At 42.4% G+C, this 27,211-nt stretch overlaps 1 pseudogene; it reads left to right on the top strand.

The window, feature by feature from the left end:
- Positions 1-26,233, top strand: part of LOC148481800 (uncharacterized) — a 42,782-nt pseudogene extending 16,549 nt beyond the window's left edge.
- The last annotated feature ends 978 nt before the right edge of the window (positions 26,234-27,211 follow it).

Below are 27,211 nucleotides of genomic sequence, written 5' to 3'. Positions count from 1 at the left end.
ATCATCTTTTACTGCCTGGGCATCGGGTAATATCTATTATGTAAATGATATCACTATAGATACTAATTTCCCACAATTTTTTGAAATCCGGGATAGAGTGGCAATTCCACCCAAAGATTTTTTCCGGTTTTTACAAATTAGACACTTCCACTCCAAAATTAGCTCGATTCTGATTAGCAGACCTTTGACTTCTTTTGAGTCTATATGTTGGAGACGACCCTCCACTAAGGGTCTTATTTCTACTATTTATTCCTTACTAGGGGATGAAGTAAGCTCCAATCGGGATTCTCATGAGTTGGCGTGGGAACGAGATTTGGGGCACTCTATAGATGCTGAGGATTGGACGGAGATCTGGTACAACGCTGCCGCCAGTTCTATTTACGTCAGAATCAAGGAAAATATCTATAAATTGCTATATAGATGGTACTATGTACCATCGCGGCTACAAGTAATGTTTCCCGATGCTTCAGATAGATGCTGGAGGGGTTGTGGTGGCGAGGGAAATTTTTTGCACATCTGGTGGACTTGTCCCAAACTGGCTAGTATATGGCAGGAGGTTTTCGATCTCCTCTCGCGCCTCTTTGAGATCACGATCCTCTCTGATCCTCAGCATTTTCTACTTCCCTTAAATTTACCCTCTCTATCCCGATTTCAGAATAAGTTATTCCGACATATAGTATCTGTTATGACCTGCCAAATTGCAGTGGACTGGAAAAACCCTCATCCCTCTCCAATGCAGGCAATATTATCACGTATCTGGTATATAAACAAGATGGAATACATGACCGCTTTATTACATAATACATCCAAAACTTTTGATAAAACATGGTCCCCTTGGCTGACATACCAAAATATTTCCTCTCCATTCAACAATTAAATTTTCCATTTATGGTTTTCTTTTTTTTCTACTATATCTAGATTAAAAGAGAGTGATCCTATATAGAGTCTACCCATCCTTTTCTCCTCTTATTCTCCTTTGTCTTTCTTAAAGTTTTTTCTTTTCCTATTATCTCTTTATTCTTTTTTGTTTCTCTTCTATTTTTAAACGGATTGCCACACCGTTGCAGCAAGATACTTTTCTTGCTTCTATATTCTTTCTTTTATTATACTGAAAAAATCTACTTTTATATTATATTATTGTTCTGAAATAGTACAGTTCCTATTATAAAAGTGTGTTATGTGCTGTATTTTATTTTTGTTTTTTGGAATGTACTGTTCTTATGTGATTTGCTCAATAAAAAGAGTTTATAAAAGAAAAAACTAACATAGATATATAACTTTAAACAAGTAGTTTGTAAACAAGACAGGCATTAAATTTACACTGCCAAATGTGAAAAGTCTATTACCTTGCACTGTCAGAGTAATCTTTACACATATTTTTAATAGGATTATGCAGTCTGTTAAAACACTTAAAACACAAGATATAGCCCAAGCGCTGAGGGGTTGATATTTACTGAACAGATTCAATGTGGTTGTGTGGGGTAGTCAGTCCCACTCAATAAAAAGTACATGAAAGATAAAGCAACCACAGATTCACTCAAACCAGTAGCAACAATGTATATAATAAATGAATTATATCTTTATTAAGACAAAGCAGCCAATGCTTATAAATTCAATAAGAGCAATAAAACACACATGTAAATAATGAAATTGCATGTAAATAATGGTTCCTAAAATGTATGAATATAGAGTCCCGGACTTTTGAACAACATTTGGTGAAACCCTCTAAAGAAATCCTCCATACACAAATATATTTTTTGAACTGATGTTGATTAGTTCATCATCCGGTATAAAAGTTACAAAGTGATAAATGGGTGTCGATATTACCTTCCGTATAGTTGGATCAGACCCAGATCTGGGTATATGACCACAATGTGGATGATGGTTACCGTGGCTGAAGATGGCAGACCTCCCGATCTCGACCCAGCTGACGATGGAGATGCAGAGGGGAGTGGGTGGTCGCTCTAGTGCTCCAGGTCTGGCACAGGAGGGGCAAAACAATGTACTCCGTGCTCTATGAGTGAATGGGTCGTCTGACCAAGATGCACGTGCTCTACCCGGCCAGCGGGGAGACTTGTGAAGAATTGAATGACGCCGCTCTGAGGCTCCGTGTCAGGGGGAAAGGAACAGAGGGCTCTGCGTCCCGGATGGGTATGGAGAATATTCCACTGCAAGCTGATAGAATGGCTTGAAGCTTGCCAGGCACGGTGTGTAGACGTGCAGAGAGAGCCAGTGATGAGACTCCAGGAATCAAAAACCGGGTAGATGTAGCAAAATCAAGCACCAACGCGTTTCAACGTCCTTCTGACGCCTTTTTCAAGGTGAATGAGGCATTGCAAGTTTGAACAGTTTAAGTACCTTCAGCAATTAATCAGCATTAGATACATGTGAGTATAGTTAATTACTGGTTTGAGTGAAAAAGCAGTTTGATCCTATTAAAGGCACATGAATGGCTCATAGAGCAGACACTTTATAAATGCACATACATATATTTACTGATAAGAACGGAAGGCATAAGAACAATAATTCTAGAGGAGAACAGGCAGAATCATTTGTGTATATATACATATACATGCAGATATGGGTGCACACCCATATACATATGTATATATACACACGTATAACGAATAAAAACAATAAGCGACAAATTGGTATGTACCTATGTGGGATCAATTCTATAAGTCTTATGTTAATAAGGATGAAAATATATATATATATATATATATATATATATATATATATGAATAGCGCTAGGTGTAGTCAAATAATAGTATTTAACTCAATTTGTTCGTTAAGACCGTCAGGGTAGAGACTATTGAGATTAAAAATCCAGTAAACTTCTCGTTTACATAGAGTTCTAAATCTATCTCCTTGTCTAGAAGTGGGCAATATTGATTCTATTCCTAAAACTCTTAGGGAGCATATATCACCCTTATGTTTATCCATAAAGTGTCGGGAGACACTATGTAAAATGTTTTTCTTCAGGATGTTTCTCCTATGTTCTAGGAATCTCTTTTAAACCTCTAATGGTTCTACCAGCATATCCAACGTCCCTACAACTGCACAATAACACATACACCACATATTTAGTATTGCAATTAATGAATTGCTTAATGGTGTAGCTCTTATCCATTCCCTCAAGGTTAATAGTTTTTGTTTTATTTAATGCATGGTGACATGTGATACATCTAGTAGAACCGCATTTATAGAAACCAGGAGGTCTGGATGGAAGCCAATCTAATCTGGATTCTAAAGTTCTAGTGGGAATTTTAAGAGTACTCGGTGCAAGTATTATGGTTAAGTGATTTATTTTTCCTATAAATGATAGTAGGTTTCGTTGGTAATATTTGTTTCAGCACATGTTCGAATTTTAACATAGAGTAATTTTTCTCTATAATTTAATTTTTCTCGAAGAGTCGTTATAGGTGGGAATAAATGCGAAATTACTCTCTGTTTTGTGTACATGAGATTCTCTTGTTTTAGGTTGTAGTAATGATTCCCTCGGTATAAGTAAGACTTGATTATATGCTTTTTCAAGCAGATCTCGAGGGTAGCCTCTATCTAAAAAATTCTCACAAAGTGTTAAGGCCTGTTTGGAAAAATCTTCAAGATTGGAACAATTGCGTTTGATACGCATAAATTGTCCCTTAGGTATATTGGTTTTCCAAAGATGATGGTGACAGCTTTTAAAGTGCAGGTAGTTGTTATTTCCCACTTCTTTACAATAGTGGTTATAATATGTTTTTCACTAATTGTGAGAGTCACATCCAGGAAGGTAACCAGATCCCTGCTGTATGTGTGTGTGAAGGAAAGATTAAAAGAATTAGTGTTAAGGGAAGAAACAAAAGATTGTGCACTAATAGAGTCCCCATCCCAAATAATAAAAAGATCATCTATGTAGCGGCCGTAGAAGACCAGGTTCCCCCCGAACTCGCTCCCCCACACATGTTGGGACTCAAATTGTCCCATGTATAGGTTTGCGAAGCTCGGGGCGAACCTGGTCCCCATGGCCGTCCCAAGCACCTGTAAGTAAAAAGTGTCAGTAAAAATAAAATAATTGTGAGTGAGAATGAAACGAATAGCTTGGAGAATGAATTCCTGATGTTGAACGGATAGGGTTCCATCTTCAGACAATGAATTTGCTACCGCATTAATCCCCAACTCATGGGGGATATGTGTATATAGCACTTTCACATCAAGCGTGAGAAAGGCTTATTTTTCATTCCAAATGATATCTTGTATAGAATTCAAAAAATGTGTAGTGTCTTTCAGATGGGACTTTAACCGTGCAACATGTGGTTGGAGAAAAGAATCTACATAGTGAGATAAATTGGAAGTGAGAGAATCAAGTCCAGAAATGATAGGGCGGCCAGGGGGTGTAGTGAGAGATTTGTGAATTTATCTTTCATGTTAAAACACTTAATAAATATTTCCGATACAACCATGTGATTAGTGTGTAATTATAAAATCATTCTTAATTAACAGATGGCAGAAATACAAGAAAAAGTTGATCTTCAAGTAGAGAAGAAAATTATGGTGTACGCAAAAAAGGCGAAATGATGCAACACTTGTATTCATTTGTGTCAAAAGAATTATTTCCAGGTGCTGGACCACCACCAGAGTTACGTTGATGTTTTTCCCCAACAGAAAATATATAATTAATATTATGTGTAAAACAAAATATGTTGGACGGAATTCTGCAATAGAATGTGTTAAATATTCTGAAGCAATGGCAGCAGGAAAATCTTAAAATCAACATTTATTGTAGACCACATACTGCTGCAGATGAAATGACAGATAAGAATACATTTCTCTTCAGCTATCAAACAGAGTGGCAAAAGAAGATGTTAGAAAAGTACGGCAACCATAAAACACTATTGGATGCAACATATCGTACTACCTGATATGGTCTGCCACTTTTTTTCTTCTGTGTGTGAGAACAAATGTCTGCTATGCAGTAGTTGGTGCATTTGTAACACAGGTAGAAACATTGGGCCTGATTCAGAGCCGCTCGCTATTTGCGGTCGTTCGTTCCAAAACAAGGGGCGGCTATTCAAATGAACCGTTCGCTCATTGCGGTCTGTTCACGCCTCTAAGTCTGAACGAGCGAGCAAAACTTGCGGTTGTAATTTTGAAAATAACGCCCCCTGGCCGCTCGCACCATACGTCATGTCCGCAATTTATTAGATTAATCGAGTACATCGACCAGCGTATGAACTGCTCGCTATTCTTGTGGTTGTTTTTTCCTACCACTATATTGCGAGCAGTTCTGACTATAAAACAACCAGGTGACGTGGGCAATGACGCTGCTGTTTTAATTATGCACACCCTTAAAACGCCCGTTTTGACCTTTAAGCACGCCTGCGTTCTGATCTCCACTCCCCGTTTTCAAGCCCCTTCCCCTGTTACCACCCACATACGCCTCATCCTGTCACTCAAAGTAGCAGGCATTCGCTATATAGCGAACAAACGATTTTCGGCCGCACTGACTGGTTCGCGCATGCGTATTACAATCCGTACGCATGCGCAGATGAGCGAACATCGGTCAGGACGAACGAGCGGCCGCTTACGAGCGGCTCTGAATCAGGCCCATTATGCATTCTGGAGGCTTTAAATATTTTCAAAACCTGGAACCCAAATTGTTTCTCGGTGGACTTATGTCAGGAAGAAATAAATGCAATAAGTGATATGTTTGTAGGTTTGTCACTAACTTTTACTGCTATATATAAGAATTTTGTGATTCATCAACAAAAAATGTTTGTGTGTGATCTAAAGATAGATCTATCTATCTATATAATATATATACACACACACATACACACACACACACACACTCACTAATATGCCCTTGGCGAACATTTAGCCAATTTGGGCACTCTTCCCTACCTACTTTCTCCAACATGTGGATTCCAGGCTTGCAAATCACAGCCAATCAGCACCGGGTTGTCGCCTCGAAAGCAACATTTCTTTTCTCTGCTTTCCACGAGAGCTTCATGCAGCCGCTGATTGGCAGGAGGCTGGGAGACGGTGAGGCGGAGTAACAGTGCATTATCATTTGCTTCTATAGGGGCTCAGCTTGCAATACCCCATGGAAACGGGCCATTTTGCTTCAGAGTCTATTGCCAAATATATCATCGCACTTACAAATTGCTGAAATGATACAATAAAAAAAAACATCAAAAACCATAAATGCCCGTGGCTTAGCCGGTGAGTGGTGATCATGTGACCTGTAGATATGAAAGCAGAGAAAAAGAGGCGTTGCTTTTGAGGCGCCAACCCGGTGCTGATTGGCTGGGATTTGCGATCCTGGAATCCACGTGTTGGAGAAAGTAGGTCATGCAAGAGCACCCCCTACCGTGACAGTTTCTTACACAACTACTCCCAACAGTAGTAATAAGGCCGGATGACAGGCAGATGAGCAATGTGTCACATGACATCAGTCAGCTCAGTGGCGCTGCCACCAAGCACAAGGCTGTGTAACAAAGTGTGCGCTCAGTACACACCACACTCTGCCTCACTGTCTCCCAGCCTCCCGCTCCCGCCAATCAGCGGCTGGCGGCAGCTCTCGTGGAAAGTAGAGTGCTTTTGAGGTGCCAACCCAGTGCTGATTTGTCTGGGAGTTGCGAGGCTGGAATCGAAAGTAGCTCAGGGAAGAGCACCCCCTATGGCAGCAACCTCACGTGTTGTGCTGCCCGCGCGCCCTCCTTCAGTATATAATAGCTAAGTCATGGAGCCAGGCGGCCAATCAGGAGCCAAACTGGGCAGAACGTAAACAGTGTCCGCAGATGGCTAGGGCCCTGGGTCCATGTGAAAGCATACACCAGTAGTGCGGGAGAACAGCAGCCTGCGGCAGTCACCCCTATCCCGCTTCCCCCGGGTCACTGCGCCGGCTCTGTGTTTTGGTAGATTTCTTCACATTTTGAGGTTAGCTATACTAAAGTATTTATTATGGTTTTTGACAATTTTTTTTTTTATCATTAAATTTTACAGTTTTATTCCAAATTCTGTAATTTATTGCTGATTTGAAATCCATCGCCAAAGAATCAAATCAATATCTTAATTAGTATCTGAGATATTCAACTTCAAAGAGTGTTCCGGACAAAAGGGACTTAACAAATTATATATCTATTAGCTATATATGTCTCCTCATAAATCTAGCCTCAATATGCCATGCATCACGCAATGCCTGCTGTGAGTCAGCTCGGAGCAAGCAACGTCGCATGGGAGCTGTTTTTTTCGCCCAATAATGCATCTTAGTCGGAATGCTGTTGAGACATACTAGAAGACTGCACTGATTAATTTGATAGGCAACACTTGTATACTTCTGTGCAACTGTGTATGTTTATGAAGCGCAATGGAATTTGGCGTTGAAAAAAAGTAATGGACGCTGCATAGTGCCATTTCAAATACAAATTCAAACTTGTCGCACCACACATAAACAAGTGTCACATATCAAATTAGTCTCCTGCTATGTCCTAGGTGCATCACATTGTGACTAAGATGCATTTTTGAAGAGAATATCCCAAAATAACGCTTAGCACAAGCAGAGTCTTACGGTACCTGGCGCACCTGGTGGGACTATTAGCCACAACTGCAGAAATGATGAATGAGTGTCACGATCCCCAAGTTGTTTGTGTGTGTGCATGAAGTACTCAAAATACTTGAATAAGGTTAATTACTGCTGTCAGGTGAAACTAAATAATGATTTATTAGCAACAAGGGTTACTTATAAATGCAGGGATTGTCAGAATTAAAACAGTACTGGAGTAATGCAGATGGATGATCACTGAACATAGACAAAGTTCTGTTTGCTGATATTGATGAGCAGTCACTGAGCTACAAATGGGAATATAACTGGCAATGTCAATACAGGTACACTGGCTGGACCTGGACTGGATACACACACAAAAGTCCAAGGTAGCAAATGCAGTGCAAAACAGGTACAGATGAAGTGAGGTAGATGTAGTAATTCCTGATAATAAATCCAGAGGAATTTGTATGCAAATAAATAAGTCCTGGTCAGTTTGTGCAAGGTAAGAAATAATAATAATGTCCTTGATTACGCACAGGGCCATAGCTAGGGTAGTGCGGCCTGTGCCAACGCACAGGGCACCATAGGTCAGGGAGCGCTGTTTGGGCCTGTCAAATTTCTGTTTATTATCATTCTTGCTTGTAGCTTCCTCTTGTTTCATCCCCAGCATCTCCTGGTCTCCCCTATCTCATCTCTTCCCTGGCCCTTCCCCATGAAGCCATGGCCCTTTTTTGGGTGCATTATGTCCCTTTGAAAAATGAGGGGGCGCCAATGCTCTTTCTGGCACAGGGCACCAAAAAGTCTAGTTACGGCTCTGATTACTCACAAAGGGAAGCAGGTGAAAACCTTGGTAGCAGTGAGCCAGGACCCAAGATGGTAACAAGCAGAAATAACTTTGGAAATGGTAACCTTGGAACACAGTCACAGATAGAGACTAGATGACCTGGCACTGATTCCACAGTTTATATATATATATATATAAACATATATATTATATAGACTAGATGACCTGGCACTGATTCCACAGTTTATATATAATATATATATATATATATATATATATATAACATAGTTCCCAGGTGTAAAAAATTGTTGTGGTGCACTCTGGGGCATTTAAATAGTTCTGAATATCTTTGATAGATATGTGAATCCACTATCCTTTGTACAGTTTTTTGTTCTCAATATTTATGTATTATTTAGTCCAAACTTTGGTCTGTAGGAAGGGTGTTCTTCTAAAGATATAACATCCCTATATACGGTGATAGATCATAAACAAGGTCTAGAGAGTGTGAGATATTTTCTAGAACAAGACCAAGAACTCAAAGACTTACAAGCCAATTTTATAATACAAGGTATTGAATTCATCCTGACACATAATTATATGTGGTTCGAGGGTGAGTGCTACCTGCAAAATCACGGTACTGCCATGGGGACCAAGTTCGCCCCAAGCTACACCAACCTGTTCATGAGCCTCTGGGAGATCAGAAACATCTGGGCCAGGCAGGAGCTTGGGGTGAGCTTGGTCTTATGGAAATGCTATATCGATTATGTGATATTTATTTGGAAAGGAGATGAGACATCACTGATAGAATTTATGAAATACATGAACACCAATAATCAAAACCTGATTTTCACTACCAACTATGACAGAGAGAGAGTAGAGTTTTTGGATTTAGAGATTTTTATAAAAGACTCTAAAATTCACACCAAAACACATTACAAAAAAGTAGACGTTAATAGCTACATCCTAGCAGAGAGTAACCACCACCCCAATTGGCTTCGTAGTATCCCACAAAGTCAGTTTACAGGGATCCGTAGAAATTGCACCGATCTAGAGGCTTATGAGGCGCAAGTATTGAAACTTTCTAAACAGTTTGAGGAAAAACAATATGATATGTCACAAGTGAAGGAGGCTTACGAAAATACTAAAAAGAAACCTAGAGAACACCTATTACAGTATAGAGAAAAAAACAGACAGGAAGAAACAGAGAATGATAAGATATATTTCATTACTAACTACACGAATGAAGCATCCATAGTAAAAAATATTCTGAGGAAACATTGGCCTACATTACACTTAGATGATAGGTTGACAACTATTCTACCTGATAAACCAGATGTGGTTTTTAGGAAGGTAGCCGATCTAAAACAAAAGTTGGTGAAAAACCATCTCAGAGTAATTACTTCCAAGACACAATACACATTAGATGGACCACTGATTAGGACAGGCTTCTACCATTGTGGTTGTTGCCAACAGTGTAAAAACCTGGGTTACCAGAGCACCACACCGGTAGATAGTATCACGAGCAGCAAGACCTTACAAACATTTAGGATTAGACACAGACTGAGTTGTGACAGTAAAAATGTAATTTACGTCCTTGAGTGTCCTTGCCATCTACAGTATATAGGACAGATGACTAGGAATCTTAAAATCAGGATAGGTGAACATGTTTGTAACATCAAAAGGGGCTACGAACAACACAGTGTGTCTGAACACTTTAGAACTAAACATAATTGCAACCCCAAAAGGGCTGAAGTTTTTGGAACTAGATAAGGTTAACCCAAACTGGCAAGGAGGAGACCATAACTTTAGAATAGACAAAATAGAGAGCAAGTGGATTTTTAACATGCACACCCTCATTCCAGAGGGCTTGAACATCGATCCATGATGGGAATAAGGACAAATAAAAATAAATGTAGTTGTCCCCTTATTTATATCACCTTATCACTGGTCTATCCTACAGAAACAACATTGACAATTGAACTAGCAGTGGGTGGGTTTGATAGATAAGGGTTATTACATATTAATTTACTGCACAATCGATACCAGATATTAACAAGATCGAATGAAGAGGTATTATACGAGCGGATAGCACATATGATCCATATAACTTCACCACTTTACCCTCTTGAGCAGAGGTAGTACTAATAGAGGACTTTTAAGGATGCAATGCCACATGGCAGTGTATCTATAACACAGAATCTGGATCATGGGATTTAAAATAAAGAACTGCTAGACTGTATGCCTAATGATATACAGGCATACATACATCACTTCCAAGATGGCCGCTGGCGATGACATATGTGCAGTGGGCATTTAAAGACAAGGAAAGCCCACTCTAGTGGTAGCTATGAACAATTTAGGATGAAAATCACTTCCAAAATGGCCGCCGACATGGAGCATGCGCAATACGGACTTGCAGACGAACACTCACACTCTAGTGACCACTAGTACGTGCAGTAAGATGGATGCAGATACCCGGAAGTGCCGGACATGCGGGACGCGGGTCGGGCTGACGCAAACACACAGGTAATTATTGGATATCACATCTATTTAAGGAACACTTCAGAGGAGGAAAGACACCCTTGAAAAAGTCCGTTTTGGATGAAACGCGTTGGTCCACAACCCTACTACATATGTGCATTGGACTATATCTAACTCTGGACTAATCAGTTTGGATTTATTATGCATGTATTTTCTTTTAAATTGTAGGACTCTTTAAGTCCTTAAGCAATCCATTTTTAGAATAAAATAGTGAAATACCATTTACCTTCCATCATTAATCGTAAACGCCCATAACAACTGATCAATCCCTACACCACCTCTACGAACTCCGGGACGGAGAGGAACCAGCAGGAGGCATACAGCGAGACTGGGTAAGTACGCGTTTTTCTTACCCTATCCTGCACACTAGTGTTCCAAAGTTCCTGATACTGTGTTATATCATATGTTTGAGGTGGAGAGAAGGAAGAGGTGCACAGAAGAATCATAACCTTCATCATCATTTTTATAAGAACACCCATCCTACAGCCATCATTGGGATCTACCATTTCCAATTAAAAGTATGGATATCATGTAGAGACAGTCTTAAACATCCTACCAGAACTGTCTTTATAAGAACACCCTTCCTACAGAACAAAGTTTGGACTAAATAATACATAAATATTGAGAACAAAAAACTAATAAGGACAGTGGATTCACATATCTATCAAAGATACTCAGAACTATTTAAATGCCCCAGAGCGCACCACAACAATTTTTTACCTTTATATATATATTTACCAATAGGAGTGAGGAATAACTCTAGTTGTGGAGCTGCTAGGGACATTACAGTTAAAGACCCAGAGCGCTGTACTACCACCATTTAATTATAGCTCCCAGGTGCAACCCACTGCTGCTTGATTAGGGTAATCAAGACTAGACAAGGAGGTAGGGAGGAGGAACTACACAGACCATATAGATAGATAGCTAGATATAATATACATATATATAGCTATAATATATAGTTATAATCTATATATAGATATATATAGATATATATAACAACAGGCTTAATCCACGAAACTCAACCATCTGGGGTGCCCTTGGTTTTTGACCACACCATCTACATAAAAAATATCATACAAACTCTGCACTCACTTGCTTTATGAACTGCAACTCCTTTTAATACAGGGAATGTTGTTTCCAAAATATTGCAATAATTTGTTAAGCTGACCACCACTTCACGGTCATTCCCGTCTGGCCAGTCCTTACACTGATTCTCAGATAAATGATCTTGGTCTGCCACCTACATATATATATTATAATTATATAGTAGTTCACATAAATAAAATAGATGCCCAAGTGCCCCGCACACAATGAAAAGTGAAAAATACATGGACCAAACTGGCGGCACTCACAGCACTTTGTAACATCAATGAATCATTGGTAAATTAAAGCCATCCTGTCTAACGTGATTCATTGAAGTTAGAAAGTCCAGTGAGCGCCACCAGCTTGATCTTTTATATATATATATATATATATAATTATAATTAGCCCCATCATGGCAAGATTGCTGCCTGTCCCTCCCCACCCTTCTCACTGCTGCTCTTTATCTACCCGCTCTGCTCTGTAACACCTTAAAACGTTTCCAGGAGATTCTCTTCTCTGGCTAGGTTTGTCCCAGCTTCTGGACAGACCTTGGAGAATTATAATAAAGATATTATTATTATTATTATTATCCTTTATATGGTGCCACAAGTGTTCCACAGTGACTTACATAGTACATAAAACTAGTAAGTGAACAAAAAACAAGTGAGTGCAGGACAAGGACACGATTTATATACATTGCTACAATAGCAATTAAAGCACTCACAATAAGCAGCACGGAGTTGGCAGTCAAGTGTTAGTTACCCTTATGGGGAGTAAGGAGTAGAAGAAAATGTAAAGAGAAGCACATGAGGGAAGAAGTCCCTGCTTGTGAGAGCTTACATTCTAAAGGGGAGGGGCAGGCAGACAGGCGTGACACAGAAGGGGAAGATTATTATTATCCTTTATTTATATGGCGCCACAAGTGTTCCGCAGCGCCTTACATAGTACATAGAACTAATAGGTGAACAAGAAACAAGTAACTTACAGTACATTACAGTGCAGAACAAGGACACAACTTATATACATTGCTGAAATAGTGATTAAAGCACTCGCAATAAGCTGCCGGGAGTTGGCAGTCACGTGTTAGGTGCCCTATGGGGAGTAGAGAGTAGAAGAAAATGTAAAGAGAAGCACATGAGGGAAGAGGTAACAAGGAAATAGAATAAAGTGGGTTAGGATGAGAGCTGGAAGGCCTTGATGAAGTAGTGGGTCTTGAGAGCCCATTTGAAGATTTGTAGAGAGGCGAAGAGTGTGATAGGGAGAGGGAGAGTGTTCCAAAGGTAGGGAGCAGCACAGGAAAAATCTTGGATGCGGGAATGGGAGGAAGTAATCAGTTGGCAAGAGAGACGGCATGCATTTGTTGAGCAAAGGGGGCGGGTGGGAGTGTGAAGGGAGAGAGGTCAGAAATATTTGTGGGAGAGGATTTGGTGAGGGTTTTGTAGGTGAGTGTAAGAACCTTGAATTGGCATCTGAAGGGGAAGGGGAGCCACTGTAGGGCTTGAAGGAGAGGGGAATCAGATGTAGAATTTCTGGAGAGAAAGATGAGCCGAGCAGCAGCATTGAGAACCGATTGTAGTGGAGAGAGGTGAGAGACTGGGAGGCCAGCTAGGAGAAGGTTACAGTAGTCCAATCTGTAGATGACCAGCGAGTAGATGTGGGTTTTAGTGGCGTCCTGGGTGAGGAATGGTCTAATCCTGGATATATTTTTTAGGTGGAAACGGCAGGACTGCGAGAGGTGCTGAATGTATGGTTTAAAGGAGAGGGAGGAGTCTAGGATAACTCCAAGACAGCGCACTTTGGGGCTAGAGGAGATAGTTGTGCCATCAATAGATAATGAAAGATGTGTATATAAACATTACTGCGTGTATATATGTATGTGTGTGTGTATGTATATATATATAGAGAGAGAGAGCGATAAATGGCAGCTTTATCACTTTCTTTGTATTTAAGATCTGTTCTCTACATTGGCGGTATGACAAGTGTCATAAATACTGAGACTTTAAGCTGACATGTTGCTAAGCTCTCTTCTGGGCAAAAAAAAAGAAAATGAGTGATACAGTTGTTGAATCTATATAATCTATTTTATATTGAAATGAATTAATGAAAAATGTATGTAATGATTAATCCAAACAGATCAAATGTGAGACCTGCATATTGTCCATAATAAAGTTTTTTTTTACCTAAAAAAAATAAAATATATATATATATATATATATATATATATTGTGATAGAAGCACTGGAGAAGTCTGGGATGGCATATATGTGTGTCCCAGATTCCTATCATATGTGTTTTAAAAACACCAGGAAAAGTCTGTTATGCCAAACAAGACCAGTAGTGTCGGCTTTTGGTAAAAGGCGGATAATGGGTCCTAGGAGTGTGGATGTGAGAAGAGAAGGAAGGGCTCCATCCACAGGCCATTTCAGGTGTTGGGCCTTTCAGTCTGAGAGCAGGCTGATTAGTAGGTGCGGCTGCAAGTGGTTCATATAGCTGTGTTTTGGTTGAGTGGCTCACATACCCTGGGAAGAACAGACACTGAGGTTTGTTCAGAGACACTGTGATATTTGAAAGTGCTGTGTTTGTGGTAAGGAAGTAGGCCCTGCCACTTGTAGAAAGGGAATAACCTGTCTAGTTTGTGCCCAGACAGGCTAGGATTTATTTTATGTTTTGTTTATTTTGTTGTTTATATTGCACAATAAAACTGGTTCTGACCAGCTTGCACGAAAAACCGTAGACTGGTGTGCTGTTTCCCGGCTGCTATGTGTAAGGAGGTGTCCATCTACCTTAGGAGAGGAACCCCCTACCCCGACTATATAACAAAATATATATATATATATTTACTGTATTTAATTTTTTGGTATATATATATATATATATATATACCAAAAAATTCAATAAATCTTACTGTGTGATTTCCACCATGAAAAGGCTTGGGTGGAGTGTGTGAATAAAAAACAACATGGAACACGCAATTCACGCACCATGGTTTTGAAAATGCTTCGCAAATATGGAGGAATACATCATTGCTCTCAGTACAGTAAAGGAAAGTGACATGTGGATAACCAATACTCTCAAGCAATGGTTCTCCAAAAAATGAATGCCTAATATACAAGTGAAAATCTCCTACATAAATTTGTTTACATACATTGGTTGTGAGAACTTTATAATTGGACTATTACATTCTAAACTATATGATTATAGGTTAGTATGTTTTTCTTTTATACAATCTGTATAATACTCTACAGCGATCTGTCCTGTTTCCATCACACACAGTGGGAGCATCGGCTCCCACTGCAACAACAGATATCTGACTGATCACCTTGAGAGTATAGAAGAACCAGTAAATATAGTGGGGAAGAAACTGATCAGAGGTGATCCGACACTTACTTGGGTACTTTTTACTGGTGTACATGATAAGTGGTGTCACAAGGGGGGGTGCAGGCCGCACCTGGGTGTCACCTGCCATGGGGTGACTCCAAAGTGCCTACTCTAGCACTGTAGCATTACATGCAGCATTCGGCTACTGACACAATGAGGGAGCCAGCACTGCACACAGACTGGTCCCTGGGGGCAGTTTGCATCTCTGGGACTCCTGGAGTGACTAAAACAGTGGTCTGGCCCATAAGGTCACACCCCCTACCTACAAGGCCATGCCCCATTGTCAGCAATGGGTGTCACCACGGTGAGGGATGCCACTGTACAAAATATAATCCATAGTTTTGAATCAAGTCATTTAAATTCATTGTTCTTTTATATAGTTGTCTGCTTTTAATGACTAAATTTCAAAAATGTTTCAATAAAAAAAGTGTACATAAACCTAGTTATTTAACAGAACAATTTAAAATTTCACTCATATACTTATTATTCATAATGTTTTAAGATGCCAACATAAATAAAAAATTTGCTATACCTAAATTTTTTTTTTGTAGTACTATTTTATATGGTTTCCTTGGTCAAAAATGCTTTATTTTTAATTTGTAGTTTATTTTATAAATCTTTTAAATTGTCCATGAAATCATTGTAATTGGGCTAAACTGTCAATTTTAAAACTACTTCTTTTAAAAATGTTGTCTCTTTCAATACAGAAATGGGCACACATATAACTGACTGGGCTTTTGAATATTGGCATAAATACCAATAATGGACTTGAACGTCAAAATTAGGGTTTAAAATATAATTACTTAGATGGCTACAAGAACTGCACACTTTCGGAAATGATTACAGTGCTTTATCAAAAATGTTTTCCTTCCACATACCAAAAGTAAGTGTGTTTGGTTTTTTTTAAATAGCAACATTTCTACTGCTACTTTACCTATAGTATTCTGAAGGTGCCTACAGACTTGGCGATGTGCTGCCGATCTGACGATGTGTAAAATTTCCCTTGAAACTCCCCGGCAGCTCCCCATCAGTCCTGCTCACGATTTGGCACACGTACAAACGATACATCGTGCATCCTTTCTTTTTTTCAGTACATCGTGTTCCAGATTGTCAGATCTTCCCTACAGCACAGCAGATCTGACGATGCGATGTGCGACCAGTGTGGACGCGCATCATGATCGTAAGTGGGGACTCACAATTTGAGCATATTTTACACAATCTGTCGTTCCGATGCATCGGAATCGGCCAGATTGGGTAAAATATCGCCAAGTGTGTAGGCACCTTGAGAATATTGTGAGTACAGTTTTATGATCAAAATGTTTACACTGGTGCTAAACTATAGTTTTCTACAATAATATGCTATTTGTAGAGTGTGAGGGTATTTAAATTTATATCATGTTTGTAAACTGTTTTGATTGCCATCCAAAAATGTTTTTTTTTTTTTTTTTAAATAGTTTAACAAGTGGGTGATCGTTAATGTCTTAAAAATGGGCTTAACATGTAACACAATAATTTACCTGTACATGGAGACTGATAGCTTTATCTAACCAACCAGCACCTGCCATTATCCACTTGTGACAGGCCTCTGCAACCCCTCCTTGCACAACTATCTTCTGAGAACATATTTCTTCAAACACTATGGGATATATTTACAAAGTGTACATTTTGTCCTCAAATTTCTTCTTCACTCCATAGGGGACAGAGGCTTTAGACAGTGGGGTACAGGCTGTGAGTAGGAATCCATGCACCAAACCATTAACATTTTTCTCTCGAAAGCCCAGGCTCCTTCTCCCTTATACCCCATCTACAGCCCAAGACAGGCCAGTTTTAGTTTGATGTCTGCAGCAGTGGGCACTTTTTCAGGTGGCTGTTTTTAAGTAGCCTCAATTTTTAGTTCTTTGATTTCATTTATTATCTTTTTCAGAGTAGGCAGCGCTAGGCGTCTTAAAGGACACCCACACTTCTGCTCCGCCTACCTCCAGTGCCAGTGGCCGCAGCACTAGCAAGGTTGTCAGTGTCTTTGGCCAGGCCATCAGCAGCACACCATGGAGCTGCAGCATTACACAATATGGGGACAGGTAAGAGTGGCTCCCTGTCCACCTGCGGTGCTGACAGCAGCCATCCAGGTCACCTGATACCAGTGCAAAAGCCAATTGGGCACTTCAATAGAGGTGGCTATTTGCTCTTTAAGTCAATGTCAGAAGGGGGAGGTAGGCTCTCCTTGTTAGCTACCCCCTATCCCTTTGAGTATCCTCTTTGAGCAGACTTCCCGCCATAGGGTGACCCCTGCTCCTCTCTCCTACCTCACAGAGACACTGAATTGCCTTTTTTCCCAGTGCCTGCTTCAGCTAGTCTCCGGAGAGTTACATGGGCTCCTCGTCTCCCTGTATACCTCCTCCTCAGTGGTTAGGTTTTACAGAAAGCTCCTTCCTGCCAAGTGGGGTTTGGATTGTTGAGCATTTACTGCCCATTTTGCCTGCATTTAATGTGTCTGTGTGCATGTTAACATGTTTAGGAATACTTTGTGTTTTCTCACTGTCTCCTGTTCTGTCTGACTTTATTCTGTTCTGCCTGTCATTTTCCCGTGCAGATAATTTGAAGTGCTCATCATTGCACGGTTCGGTTATTTCCCCTTTCTGCAAAACTCCACTTATTGTGGTGCATCACATTCATTGCACTACTAGCTTCATGTGTGGGGACTGCCTTGGATTGCTGTACCATGTCTTACAAGAGCAAGGCAACCAGGGATGGGTGTGCGCCTGTGTTGCATAAGTGCAGGAATTGTATTACTGTACTTTCTACTCAGGCTTTAGACAATGATGATCTATGTGTCCAGTGTTTTACAGCTATGCAGCAAGAGGTTCTGTCGGCCACATCTTCCAGCCAGGAACCTGCTTGGACTTCCTCTATCTCACAGGTAATGTTGTTAATAAGCTTGCAACCCCTCAGGCCCGCTCCCCCTGCTAGTATCTCTACAGGGGCCCAGTTGCCCATGGTTATACTATCACAGGGTACTGTCAGGATTCTGCCTGGGATCGGCTGTTACTTACCGCAGTGCCGGCTTCCCCTCACTAACGTGAGCAGTGAGATGTCAGGTGTAGCAGTAGGTGCCTTGCTGAGTATTCTCCCCGGAGCCCAGGTGACTGTCATGCAATTCTCCATATCGGAGTTCCTGCGGCGATGGTCATAGGTGCAGCCGTCTTGGCTGAATCACCTGATATATCCTTATCCAGTGGTAGATGTGTCAGTTCTCAGCTGACTTGCTCATCCAATGAACAGCTACCTGGGGGTATAAACAGGACTCCAGGTGAACAGGTAATTGCCTGATCAACTTCATTATTCCCAGATGGTTTCTGCTTGCTTCATCTAGGCTTCACATGCAATCTTCCAGAGACTCTGCCCAGTGGTATTTCCAGTATATACTCTGTACATCTCCTATGTACTGAGCCCTGTGTAGTATTTGCAAAGTGCCATACCCTTGTGCAGCAGTGTGATAGTACATCCTTGCCTGTTTGCTATTTACAAAGTGCCATATCCTTGTGCAGCAGTGCTGCAGTACACCTTGCCTGTATGTGCTGGTTCAAGTGCCTTTGCCTGTGTGTGCTATTTACTAGTGTCATATCCTTGGGCATCAGTGTACAGACACCATGTCATCCAGACTGGTGCAATCACCACTCTCCTTCAGTGACTGCAGCATATCCTCACTTCCCTCCAGTGTTTGCTGCAGAACGTACTATTCAGTGGATTTCCTTGCTCTGGTCTCCCACAGCACCTCTTCAGGAAACATCTCTATTGTGCTTCTCTGTACTAGAGGTACAGAGATTATATTTCCAGTGGGCCAAAGCGGTGTGTCTTTCTCTATTCCCATTCGCATCGTATCCCTGAACTGGGGGCGCGACCTGCTTGCCGGGTGCAGCTAAAACCCATATCCCGCTTGGAGGGGTCACTGGTGAACACCTCCCGGGAGGTTAGACTCCGCACCCTAGGTCAGGTCTCGCCAACATCCGATGCTTGTGGACGAGGAGACTGAACTTCCAGGCCCTTCGCTCCTGACTCCTTCATTGACCAGGGACCACAACTTCCAGCCTCTCAGTAGGGGACTCCAGGACGCTAAACGTGACAGTTTGATCAGGCCAAATATGGAAGTCGTGGGTTCTCTGGGTGTTGAGGCTATTCAAGATCTCGTCTACCGTATGAAAAATCAGGAAGCAGCACAGTTACAATTGGCACAAAGTATTTAGGCCCTATCAAACCAATTACTACCATTAAACCCCTCCAGTACTCTAATATCTTTAACTTCGGACATCTGACTACCTTCCAGCGTTTACTGGAAGAAGTACAAGATTCCCTCACAACATTTTTTCAGTTTATTGGTGTTACCTCTGATTCTTCTAAATCCTCCTCTGCGCAGAATAAAGTAAAACATCGGAGTTTCCCACGTCCTCAGCTTTCTGAGGCTGAATGCCAGCGGCATAGGGAGTTTTCTCTGTGTTTGTATTGTGGGAACTCCGGTCATTTTATAAAAGACTGTACCATCCACCAGCCTAATTCTGACACCAAAGGTCTGTGTTCCAGTGTTCATGTCTCTAGTTTTTCTCATTCACTGTCCGCAATCACAGTTCCCTCAGTCTCGGGCAAGGGGTCAAAATCTATGCTAAATAAGGTTCAACTTTTTGACTGGGGTCCTGTAACAAGATACTCTTACTCCAGATCTGGGAACCAAGAAAAGATATTTATATACGGTTAAAAACATATATAATAACTAAAATAAAAAAATAATATATAAATAAATCAAAAGATATATATATATATATATATATATATATATATATATATATTAATATAGGATGAACATGAATTAAATAAGCATAAAATTACAGCAGAAGGAAACAACTAAGAATTGATTGTAGCAATTAGTATACACAATTATGCCCTTCTCAAGATTAACTCTAAAAATTAGGTATAGATTAAATATAGGCACCAATACTTCAGCACTGAGCAGTATTGCAGTGGCTTGTTTTGCATATAGTGTTAGCCACACTTCATTTGAGTAATCCGTGTTTAGGATGGTAACAAATATCAGTTTTCGTTTAGTTCCAAGGAAATACTGTTACTGAGACACAGATAAGAACTTCCTCAACATGTGGTTTTTGGGACACAATTTTAGCTGTATAGAGAAACTTCCATTCACAGAAAGACAGATTAGTCCCCCTTATATATCAGGAATTGATTTTTAGTATTCCCAAATCATATGGCTATTCTTTAGGTAAGCCACTCTTAATTACGTATAGACTGCAAAGCGGTTGATTGTGTACATCATTTATGCATGGATGCTTTTTGTGGTATAACTCACGATCCTGCTGGAATCACTCTATGATTTTTCTATTGGGTCTGTAAACGTGCAGTGTCCATACACCATTGCGGAAAAAAAAACAATACAGTCACTTCTCGGGAAGTCTGGCTCCTCCTTCTTGTGGTGGTTCCAGGCATCCCACTTAGACAAGAGTGCCCCATTTTGGACTGGGTCCTCCTCACCACCGAAGTATTTCAGTGATCAGTATACGGTGTGGTTAGCCAGTCCTCAGTTGTAGGCAGCCAGTGGTACACTCACTCTGCTTGCAGTCTCAGACTTCTTTCTCTACGCGTTTCTCTGCCTTAGGAAAATCGGTGGCTTCCTTAGGAGACAACCCCAAGGGCTGCAAGCAGCTCCGATGGCTCACGATGGTCCCGATTAATCCTTCATTTCCCAGAGATGACGTGTGTTGCGAGTGGCAAGGGGGCGTCTTCATACACTTGCGAGCGCACTTTGCAGTAGCTCGCTAAAACATAGTGGGCTTCCTTGCTAGGCGAGCACTCTGGCTTTGTTCCTGGTGCACTGACACAGACCCTGGAGGCTCTTCCTTATTTAGGAAACATTCTATTTGGTCCAGATTTGGACAAGATTGTGGCCACGGTGGTGGCATCCAAGACAGCTTTCTTTTCTTCTGTGGCAGCCGGTCGTAAATGTCTTATTTTTTGCTCCTTTTGTCCTCCTTTTGCCAAGGGCCAGCCTTTCTCAAGGGTCCAGGGTTTACTCCCCCAAGGGCTCCAAGCCCTGAGGTAAACAGTCCTGGTCTATAAGACACCTGGCAACACAAAGCCCACTGCCAAATCTGCCACATGACGGCGTGGGCCTCCATCTGGGGAATATCAGGGTGGGAGGCCAGTTTCTGCTGTTCTCCAAGACCCGGATGGCATCCATGTAGGAAACCTGCCCCATATTTTTTTACACAGGTCTTCCTGTGGTTCCAGGTAGAGCAGAAGCACTGTAGGAGTCAATTCTCTCCCTTTTGGCCTCCAGGATAATTGTTCAAGTTCCCTTGTCTGGGATAGGCACGGACTTCTATGCCAACCTCTTCAGAAGTTGAATGGTTCCTTCCAGCCAATCCTCAACCTGAAGACCCTCTACAAGTACTTGCAGGTTTCCAGGTTTCGTATGGAGTCTCTGCGTTCCATCATTCTGGCGCTGTAGTTGGGAGGACTTCATGGCTTCCTTGGATATCTATGATACCAATATTCATGTTCCTATCTGGGCCAGTCACCAGCACTTACTCAGGTTTGCAGTCTAGGAGGAACATTTCCAATTTGGAGCATTGCCATTCTGTCTCTCCACAGCTCCTCGTTTCTAATGGCAATCTTGGCAGCTCATCCGGGGAGTAGGGGTATCAGGTTACTGCCTTATTTGGGCAACCTACTTATCCTCTCCCAGTCACTGAGGTCCTCAGGGAACACATCCGTCTCATGTTAGATCTCCAGTCCCATGGATGGATCATTAATTGGAAGAAATCCTCCTTGATTTCCGTCGCAGGAGATGTTCCATTTTGGGGCCTTGATGGATTCCAAAGTCCAGCAGTTCTTCCTTCTGGTGTACAAACTTTGAGAACTGCCGAGTGTCAATAAATCTTGTTTGCAGATTCTGGGCTATCTCATATCTCGACATGGTGTAGTATGCCTAGTTTAACTTCTGGCCTCTTCAAATGGAGGTTCTGTGGAACAAGTCCCATCGGCAGGTCAAGACACAAAAACTCATTCTCTCTCGGGAAGTCTGGCTCCTCCTTCTTGTGGTCGTTCCAGGCATCCCACTTAGACAAGAGTGCCCCATTTTGGACTGGGTCCTCCTCACCACCGAAGTATTTGCGGGTGCGAAGCAGTAATCTGTCAACAGACCTTTCAGGGTTAGTGGATGGGTCTAGAGAGCCAGTTACTGATCAACATTCTGGAAATCTGACTGGCAGTGTCATAGGGAGGGTGGTGCGGCCAGTGCCTCTGCACAGGGCGGAATCCTCCAAGGTCACCGGCCACATACTTTCCGGCTCCGGAGGTCTGCAGTGCTGCTCGGTGCTCCAACAATGCCGATGAAGCTCCCCGCTCTCCACCCACCTCCTGGGGGAAAAGGTATGTGCTCAGGGGAGGAGGGGGTGAGGGGGTCAGCAGTGCTGCACAGGGCACACTGCCATCCTGATATGGTGCTGCTGAGCGGTCTTCTGAGCTCTCTCTGCTTAGCTCTGCGGCTCCTCCAGCATCGTCCGGTCCAGGCACAGTCCAACAATGCGATAGACATCACCTACATAAACCATGAGTGTGGCACTTGCAGTCACGGCACCTTGAAGGAGGTGAGTCGCATTCTCAGCTGGGCAGAGAGTTATCTTTCAGCTATGTTGGAGTTCTTCATCCCCGGAGTCCAGAATTGAGAAGAGGACTTTCTCAGCCACCAGGACAGGACGTTTACTCAGGTGAGTGGGCGATTCATTCAGATGCCTTTTCAGGTCCTAGTTTCTTGTTGGGGCTTGCTTGACAGTGACTTGATGGCATCTTGGCACAACCACAAGCTGCTGAGGTAGTGCTCATGCACCAGGGATCTGGTAGCCCTTCTGGTGGACACCATAGCTGTTCGGTGGGCATTCCCTCTAATGTACATCATCGATCTAATCTCGCTGATTCTGTGGATCCTCCGCAAGTTGAAGTTGTAAGGTGGCATCGTAGTCCTTGTAGCTCCTGTTTGGCTGTGAAGAGCTTGGTACGTGCATCTCCTCGGCCTCTCCATTGATGCTGCACTGCGTCATCCTCTGCAGCTGGATCTACTGTCTTGGGGCCCAAGCTTCCATCCGCATCTGGCGGGGTGGCTCTTGAGACATCCATCCTGAGAGGAGGGGTTCTCCAGATCGGTCGTACATACCATCCTGAATGCCCTTAAACCTTCTGCAAGGATTTATCACCAGGTTTGGTGGTGTTCAGCTAGGAGTTTTAACCCCAAATAATTTTGATTGTCATGAGTCCTCTCCTTTCTGCAGATGGGTCTGTAGTTGAGTCTACACCTCTCTTCTTTGGAGGTGCAGGTTTCAGCCCTTTCTGTCCTCTTCCAGAGACAGATTGCTCTGATTGATTCATGCACTTTCCTACAGGTTTTCCTCCATGTACAGCTCGTTTGTTCCTCCGGTGGCTCCATGGAACTTGACTTTGGTGCTTCAGTCTCTTCAATCATCACCCTTTGAGCCCTTGGACTCTGTGGACATTAGTTGGATTGTGTGGAAGACTGTCTTCTTCTTACGTGCCAAAGGGTTAGCCCGGCAGGTGTTAGGCTTGAACACGTTGTCCTGTTGCTTCCCATTTATGGTCTTTCACTCGGACTGAGCCATTCTTTGGACATGATTAGGTAGTTTCTTGCTTTACATCAACCAGGAGATCATGGTGCCTGCCTTTCAAGCACCTGAATCTTTTCCAGAGGACCCCTCCTTGGATGTTATGAGGACAGGACCAGGGATCTCGGTTTGACCACCTGCCATGCATATACTGCGGCAGACCTTTCTGCCCTGGGTGTGGTGACAGCTCATTCCACCAGGTCGGTGGGAACTTCGACGTGGCGCCTCTTTTTACCGCTTGGCCCTCTGCCCATATGTTTCTCAAATTCTATTAATTTGACACCTTTGCTTCCACAGACATGGCTTTCGGGCGAACGGTTCTCAGCGCAGGAGCATACCCTCCCTTAGGGAGATAGCTTTAGAACTGAGCACTCGCTCTGAATCAGGGCCGTCCTTCTTAATTTTTAGATCGGCCTCCTGGCCGCTCGTATAGCTGTGGGTGACCACCCACAGCTATAGCGAGCGGCCAGGAAGATGGTCGCAATGGTCAAGACCATCGCGACCATCTTGCTTGCGACGAGACCCTTGTAGGGTCTCGTTGCCGCAAGCCCTGGAGTGCTTTCGGCTCTATCAGAGCCAAGAGCACTCCCACTGACATCACTTGTGATATCAGTGAGGCCGGCCCAAGATGGTAGGCGTTCCCATGGGAACGCCTCCCTCTAAGCAGCCACGCCCCCGGCACGCCCACCAAAGGGGGCGTGCTGTCACTCACCATCAACAGCACGCCCTCTTTGGTATGAGACCATGAGCGACGGCTTGCCCATCGCTATCCTGGTCTCACGCATGTGCACAACGGAGCTGGCTCCGTCGTGCACATGCGCACTGGGCCAACATCGACCCGCTTGCGAGCGCTCGTGCTCGCGAGCAGGTATGAATTAGGCACTGTGTCCCTTTATGGAGTGAACAACTAACAGAAGTTTATGTTTTTTACCTAGTTATATCCTTTTCTCCAAGATCTATAGGGGACACAGTGTGCCCACCCTGATGCACCTTGCTTGTGGGGTTTTGCTCTGTTTCCGGTTCTCCTGTCTGCATCTCCTATGTGTTTTGGAACTATGTGTGTGCTGGTCTTCCTTCTGTTTCTTGCTCCTCTCTTGGGCTTGTTAACTTAACTGGCCTGCCTGGGCGGGGTATAAGGGCGGAGGAGTCTGGGCTTCTGGGAGAAAAATGTTAACTGTTTGATGCTGGGACTCATACTCACAGCCTATACCCCAGTGTCTGAAACCGATGTCCCATATGGATTTAAAAAAAAAGGTAATTAACCAGGTATGAATATAAATCTAATTTTTTGACTGTCACTAAAATAAAGTGCAATGTCACTAATATAAATATTTGGAATTAATCTTAGTGCTGCATACATTTTTAACTTAGACCTGACAGTGAAGCAAACTGCCACATTGTAATTATACCCATATATGTACATACAAGGCACTCTGTCCCCTTAGCCTTTAGAAAGCATGACATGCAGGTCCCTCTCTATGCCTAGTAGTATGTAGTGCATGTACCAGACACTAGGGTGTGTGTGCAGGATGTAGTTGGCATCCCAGCAGTCGGGGCTCCAGAATACCGATACAAGTTAGAATCCTGGAGAAAGCATCCTGACGGTAAGTTTTATGGTTAGGGGGAGGGTTAAGGCTGCGGTGGGGGGGAGGGGAATTAGGCTGCTGTGGGGAGGGTTAGGTTTAGGGGTAGGGTTAGTGTTAGGATACTTACCTGCGGTTGTCAACATTCTCACCTAGTCAGGATTCCTGCGTCGGGATTCTGAGCACCAGGATCCTCAGCGCCGCCATTCCATACCCAACCCACGTGTGCTACCTACTTGAAACACATGACTTTTTTTTAAGGAGCTTAAGACAAAGCCAGACTATGCTCCGAACTGGAAGTACCAAAAATAGGAGTTTCGTGATTAGCAAGACCCTGGATCTGCCACTATGTTTTGAATAAATACTTTGATAAGCATACATTTATATGCCATCATGTAGTTTATTTTGTAATTGAAAGGTCATTTTTATTTATTTTTTATCTAGGTGTTTGGAGTTCAATTTAAAATGTTCTCAATATTATTGAAAATACAGGGAACATGTTCCACACTTTTTACGAAACCATCCAAGGGACTTTATAAAAAAAAGTCATGCATAAAATGGCCAGCAACCTTGATGCATCTGACATCACATGTATTGATCCAGAAAGGGGCACCTTTAAAGTCAATAGCGAAACTAGAAAAGGACAGTGCTAACAGGTGTACCTCCAATGTGCACATGATTGTACTGGAACAAATATTTACTTCCTTGCAAACATAGCTGCTGTATTTTTAAGTATGTGTTTGGCTGGGGTGGGATAGAGTTGACAGCTCCTATAGGAATTACCCTTTGTTTATTCTGGATACTGCTTTTGTTAACATAAAAACTGAGTATGAGGAAAATACAGTGGAAAAACTGACAAAACCGATTATGGACATATTACAAATGCAACACTTTGCTGAGTTTACACCTTGCAGAAGAAGACATCGATTCGCAGTTACACACACACTGTGAAACAACTCAATGATTTGGTGTATCTAATTAATGGCAATGCATATATTAAAGCAGTGATCAGCTCACTGCAGGATTTAAAGGAAGCTTCAAAGCTAAAGGTCCCAAAAGAATGTGGCTTACCATTAAAGGAGACACCAAAAAAATGACAACAGGTAGAGAAATATGAGCCACTGTCTAAACGAATGTATGAACAACCAAAACAACCTGCATCATCACAGAGGGATGGGGGAAAGGCAGAAATACTAATGCTGGGCATACACTACCAGATAAAATGCCTGTCAGACCGACAGACATTTTATCTGGCAGCCTGCCAGCCGCAGAAGTCGCCGGCATACACTGTGAGAGAAATCTCAGTGTATAGCCCGACATCCGTAGGAAGGAACACAGGAAATGTCTGTCTGTCGGCTGCGCTGGGCGTACACTGCCCGATGCGGCCGACAGTTTACCCGCTAAATATCGCATCGGACGGGCATGCTGGACAATCCAGCATGCCCGACCGAGCAATATTTAACCCTCGGTCGCCCCCCCCCCACGCTACAATTATCGCGGCGATCCGCCGATATCGGGCAGATCGTCCCGATAATTGTAGCGTGTATGGCCAGCATAAGACAATATGTTTAGCAACCTAGAATGCGCTGATATAAACAAAAAAGTCAGTATCATATGTCATCAAAATACTT

The sequence above is a fragment of the Taudactylus pleione genome, unplaced genomic scaffold (assembly GCF_031769625.1).
Source record: "Taudactylus pleione unplaced genomic scaffold, aTauple2 ptg000560l, whole genome shotgun sequence".
NCBI classification, from domain to species: domain Eukaryota; kingdom Metazoa; phylum Chordata; class Amphibia; order Anura; family Myobatrachidae; genus Taudactylus; species Taudactylus pleione.
This window is presented reverse-complemented; position numbering and strand designations above follow the sequence as displayed.